Below are 6,000 nucleotides of genomic sequence, written 5' to 3'. Positions count from 1 at the left end.
AAGGCAGTAGCAGAGAAGTGAAGTCAGGAGGAAGCAGAAACCCTCTGAGTTGAAAATTCAGGAGAAATAGGAATCAGGGGAACCAAGTTCAGAAAACAGTCAAATCCAGGACTACTTGAGATAGATTTAATTCTGCAAGCTTTTTTTTTTTCTTTCTTCCAGGGTTATTGCTGGGCTCGTGCCTGCACCATGAATCCATGCTCCTGGAGGCCATTTTTTTCCCCTTTTGTTGCCCTTGTTGTTGTAGCCTCGCTGTGGCTATCATTATTGCCATTGTTGATGTCGTTGTTGTTGGATAGGACAGAGAGAAATTGAGAGAGGAGGGGAAGACAGAGAGGGGGAGAGAAAGATAGACACCTGCAGACCTGCTTCACCGCCTGTGAAGCGACCCCCCTGCAGGTGGGGAGCCGGGGGCTCCAACCGGGATCCTTACGCCGGTCCTTGTGCTTTGTGCCACATGCACTTAACCCACTGCGCCACCGCCCGACCCCTTCTGCAAGCTTTTAAAACCAGATGTTGGGAATGTAGCACAGACTTGCCCCTAGTCACAATAAGTTGGCCACAAATCAAGGGGACTATGCCAGAAAAGGCAGAGCCTCTCATAACTTGGAGGCAATAGGAACAAGCTTGAGTCCACAAAGCTGTGGTTCAATGGCAAGGGGACACAGTGAAATGTGAGGGACAGGTTAGTAATGACGTGGACAAGTAGATGTATCTTCCAAATTCAAGTCCTTTATTACATACCTATTTGATTTCTGTGATTTGTTTTGTTTTAGTTCTTACATAACTGACATCCCTTACAAATACATGCAGGGCTCAGAAAATGCCTGGGAGTTGTCCTAGTTTGGACAAATATTGGCAATTTTCTAACCACAAGTGAACATGATGCCAAAATTCTAGGAGCTGAGAAAAACATATGCTGAGTAATCCTCTCTGAACTCCTTCACCTTTCTCTTCATGCTATTTCCTCTTCATCAGTATGAGGGAGAAAACAAAAGGGACTGTAATGAAGGTAACAATCTCAGGGAAAAGAGATGTTGAGTACTGGCTACAGTTAGTGAGTCTTCACATTAGGCTTAAGTCATCCCTAAATGAAAATCATTATGTAACATATTCATAATTACATCCATTATAGGTTTGTATCCAAGTCATAGTCCAAGAGCCAATAAACTGAGCTTTCACACAGCTGCTTGGAAGAGAAGTGGGCTGGAATTTCCTCTAGTTAATTCTCCCTAGAAGGTGTAATTGATCAGAAAGAGGTCAGTACTTTGAATTTAGATATCAGGAAACCAAATCTTCTGGCAAGAATCTATCAGACTTTTTGGAGTAAAATCACTATGTATGTGTCCTTAAGATTGATCTCATTAAGTGGGGCTGGGTGGTGGCACACATTGTTGAGTGCACATGTGTAAGGACCCATGTGTAAGGACCCTGGTTCAAACTCTTGGTCCCCGCCTACAGGGGAGAAGCTTCACAAATGATGAAGCAGTACTGCAGGTCTCCCTAAATATCTATATCTATCTATCTACCTTTATCTCTCTATCTCCTGTCCCCCACTCAGTTTCTCTCTGTCCTATCAAATAAAAAACTCATTAATTTGTAAAAGATTTATCTATTTAAGAGAACTCATCAAACTCAGAAACAACAACAAACCCCATCCAAAAATGGGGAAAGGATATGACCAGAAACTTCACTGAAGAAGAAATCCAAAAAGCCAACAGACATATGGAAAAAAAAAGCTCCAAGTCATTGATATCAGAGAAATACAAGTAAAGACACTCATGAGATACTACTTTATACCTATGAAAATGTCATACATTAGAAAGAACAGTAATAACAAATGTTGGCAAGGATGTAGAGAAAAAGAACCCTTCCATACTGCTAGTGAATATAAAAATTGGTCCAACCCTTATGGAATACAGTATAAAGACTTCTAAAAATGCTAGAAATGAATTTACCCTATGATCTGATAATTCCTCTCCTGGACATATGTCCAAGGAAACAAACACACCCATCTGAAAAGATCTATGTATATTATGTTCATAGCACACAATTTGTAATAGCTCAATCCTGGAAACAACTCAGATGTCATCCAATGACAGATGAGTGACTAAGAAAATTATGGTATATTTACACAATGGAATGCTACTCAGCTGTCAAATGTTATGAAGTCATCTCCTTTGCTTCATACTGAATTGAACCTGAAGGCCTCATATTAAGTGAGATAAGTCAAAAAGAGAAGGACAAGTACCAGATGATCTTACTTTTAAGTAAAGTTTAAGAAACTAAAGCAGGAACATGTCCATCCTACAGATGAAGTCTGGGAAGGCCTTGTGCTTACCAAGATTTCCCAATACAGCCAACAAGGCCAAGGTTACAATCAGTTCTTTGGCCTCCCTTAGCTTGTTCTACATTCTTGCCATACCAACTGTCCTAGAAGTAACAAAAAAATTTCCCTCTCCCTATGTTCCCTGTATGATGCTGCTCTAAAAAGCACCGAACACTCTACCCTCATCAAGTTGGAAAAGATGCCTGTTGCTTTAAGAGCTGGCAGAACAAGATGAAATTATTAAACTGCACCTTGGATACCAAATTGTAGGGAATAGAATCTTTATTCTAGCCACATATCTGACTAAAAGCCCCAAATCCCACCAAACCCTACATTGCCCCTACTAAAAGTTGGAATTATTTGAAAAAAGTTACCAAGACATGTGTTTTGTTTTTGTCCACACTTGTTAGGTTTTAAAATTACATTAGTAAAGATTTTCCACACCTATCCTCTGGGAAATATTCAACTGCTCGATTTATTTCTTGCTCATAGGTAACTGTAGTTAATTTACATAAACTATTCCCCCACACCATGAACCATTTGAGCTTTCTTCCAAAAAGTAATCTTGCTATGACTATTTTCTGAAAAAAATAAATTCTTATGAAATAATTAATCTCAACGATATCTGCCTTTTGGGGAAGGAATTTAGTTCTTGATTATAGATATAAATTATTTTCATCTAAAATCTGATTAAAGGTGGTCCAGGAGGTGGTGCACTGGATAGGGCACTGGACTCTTAAGCGTGAGGTCCCCACTCTTAAGAGTGCAATCCCCAGTAGCACATGTTCCAGAGTGATGTCTGCTTCCTTCTCTCTCTCCTATCATTTCTTATAAATAAATAATTTTTTTAAATCTGCTTAAAGCTCATCAAATTCTGATAAAGTGAAAAACAAAAACCCAAATAAATGCTTTTAGGATCAAAACACAAAATATATCTAGAACTAATGAACATTTCTTCACATTTTACTTTGATTTTGAACTATCTTTTAAGGACCCCCTGCCCCCTCCCCTAAAAAAGAAAGAAAAGGTTTGTTTTGGGGGACCCAACGTGGCCATGCACAGAGGTCCTCCTAAGGTATGTCATAGGTCCAATGAAAAGAAATTTTCACAGGACACGAGTTCAAGGGTGCAATTTCTGGATCCTTTATTTAGTTGTGCAAAGTATAGATTTTATGAAAAAGAGAAGACTCGGGAAAAGAATGTCCCAAGGGCCTATGGACCTAAAATAGACCAAGAGAAGCAGAAAACCAAAATACTCCCTTTTCACCCTTCTGTCCCCCAGTTATACTCCTTCTGACGTCACCCCGGTGCATTCATTGGCTCCTCCCTCTCTCTGTGGTGCAAAAGTAGCCCTCCACCAATTAAAAATCCACTTTGCATGTGCAAATCTCTATGCTATAAGCGTGTGTCCCTGTCCCAAGTGTGTAAACCTAGAAAAAATAATCCTTAGGATCTCCTTTCCCTCTCTCAGCAGGTGTACATTAATAATTATATGAACTCACTTCCCCCATACCTCCAGTCTATATTTTAATTCATCTGAAGACTGTCAAATGTTAACAGAAAGTTCTCACAATGGGATCATTTTATGGATATCCAAAATCAAAATTAGATGTTGTATTTTTTTAGGAGGAAGCTTGAAATAGAGAAGTTTCTAAAACTATATATATAAATCCTAAAGCTCACTGGTGTTTTTTTTCCCCAAAAGTCTAAAAGTACAGGACATCTTCTATGAAGGTTCTCTAAGGACAATCCCATATGCAAGGGGCCGACCATTCTTCAGAAATGAATGTCTAGAAGAACTGGCCATCTTCTAGAGCCAGAGGGAAGGAAATGAAGCAACAAAACTCCTGGAGTAAGATGGAAGCTTGAAGCAAAGGACATGCTTTAGTGTCAGGTTTCGTTCCCAGCATGCCATTGAAAGGGTGTTGAGCTCTGAAGAATAGTATAAAAATGCTAAGACTCGTAGTAGGGCACCAAAGTAAAAACCCTGGGTGGAGGGTGAGGGTGGATGTTCAGCTTCATGGGGGGGTGGGGGGGAATGGTACACAGTCTTTTGGTGGTGGGAATAGTGTTTAGTACACTCCTGTTAATTTGTAGTCATATAAATCACTATTTAAGTGATTATGAGAGGGGAAAAACTGATTGAATGTCTCAAACTGTTTAAAGCACAGACTAAGACTTTTTAATATATAGGCTGAGTCTTTGATATGTTGACTCTCTTAAAAGCTTATTCCAGGGAGAACAAAGGCAAACTGATGTCATAGTTATATGCAAATAATGTCAAAGGACATAAAATATGGTGATGGTGTGTATAATACAGTAAATCCTAACAAAGGGATTTTTCAAAGTTAACTCAATTGCCAAACAATGTGATAATTGAAATAACTCTCTATTGTCTTCTTAAACACTAAGACAACAGGAATCCCCCTCTTCCTCTATAGACCTTATAGACCTTATAGACCTTTCTCCCAATCCTGGAACCTCTGGGGTGGAGCTCACTTCCCTGCATGCTTCTCTCAAGTCTTACCAAATGAAATTGTATCTGCCAAGTACCAACCAGTAATCAACGAGTACCACCTCAGCATGCTTCACCTCAGACTGTGTACAGAGATGTCAGGCATGGAATGCCAATCCTTCACCCTAATCACTCAGGTGAGAACTTTCCTTTATGGTATTCTCTAATTCCATTCCAGGAGGTTCACTTCCTAACAAAGTCCCAAAACCTAGATATTGGTCAGGTCCCGTAAGACAAAGCCTATGTTCACATGTATCCATAAATTAGGGCAAAATATATAGCTGAAAGCAAAAATACACAGTAGTCTGTAGTGAGTCAGTATCAAGTTCATAACAAAATAGCATCCACTTAGACTTAGATACCCTCCTCACCTACTTCCTGTCACAGTTCTCTCACTCACTCCAAAGCTAATCTTATCAAAGCAAGGACTTTAACGATGACTCTTTAATCACTATCAGGCCATTCCACCAGCTGGGGCCCTAGTTGGGGAATCCTGAGATTCCCCAACAGACTTGATGGGCCTAGACTTCAAATAAATCCCTCTCTCCATTGTTACCGGCCATCTCTATCAGGAACAACAAAATAGGACCTTGCCCTCAACTTGGATCCACATAGGACCTTGCCCTCAACTTGGATCAACAATGGTAGAGAATGTTCCTTCCTCCGAAAGGAGGATAGACAGCATGTTCTATGCTACACCTGAGGAAGATGGGTCGATACTCGGGCAGCTTGGAATGTTCCTACTCATGACCACACAATGTGAGCTCAGATCTAGAGGGATGCAGAAGTCACACAGGCTCTTAAGATAGTTATGGGCCCCAGGTCACATCAAATTGATGAGGTTTACAGTCAACAATATTTATACACCTTTCTCATATTGGGGAGCTACTATCTTCCCTAATCCAGCTTTCTGGTCCTTTTCCCAGCCATGGCGTCATCTCCCCACACAATCCACCTGCATATCAGATTTCAGGCTTAGGGGAAAAAAAAAAACACTAGCATAACTACAGGCCCTCTAAAATATAACTAAAATATGTCTACTGACTACCTATAAAATGGAGGACCCCCCCAACACTTATCTGCACTATTCCAGCCTTTAGGTCCATGATTGTTCAACAATTTGTTTGGCTTTGTATGTTAACTCTCTTTTCAGTTA

Source organism: Erinaceus europaeus, chromosome 9 (assembly GCF_950295315.1).
Source record: "Erinaceus europaeus chromosome 9, mEriEur2.1, whole genome shotgun sequence".
Taxonomy (NCBI): Eukaryota; Metazoa; Chordata; class Mammalia; order Eulipotyphla; family Erinaceidae; genus Erinaceus; species Erinaceus europaeus.
Note: the sequence above shows the minus strand (reverse complement) of the source record.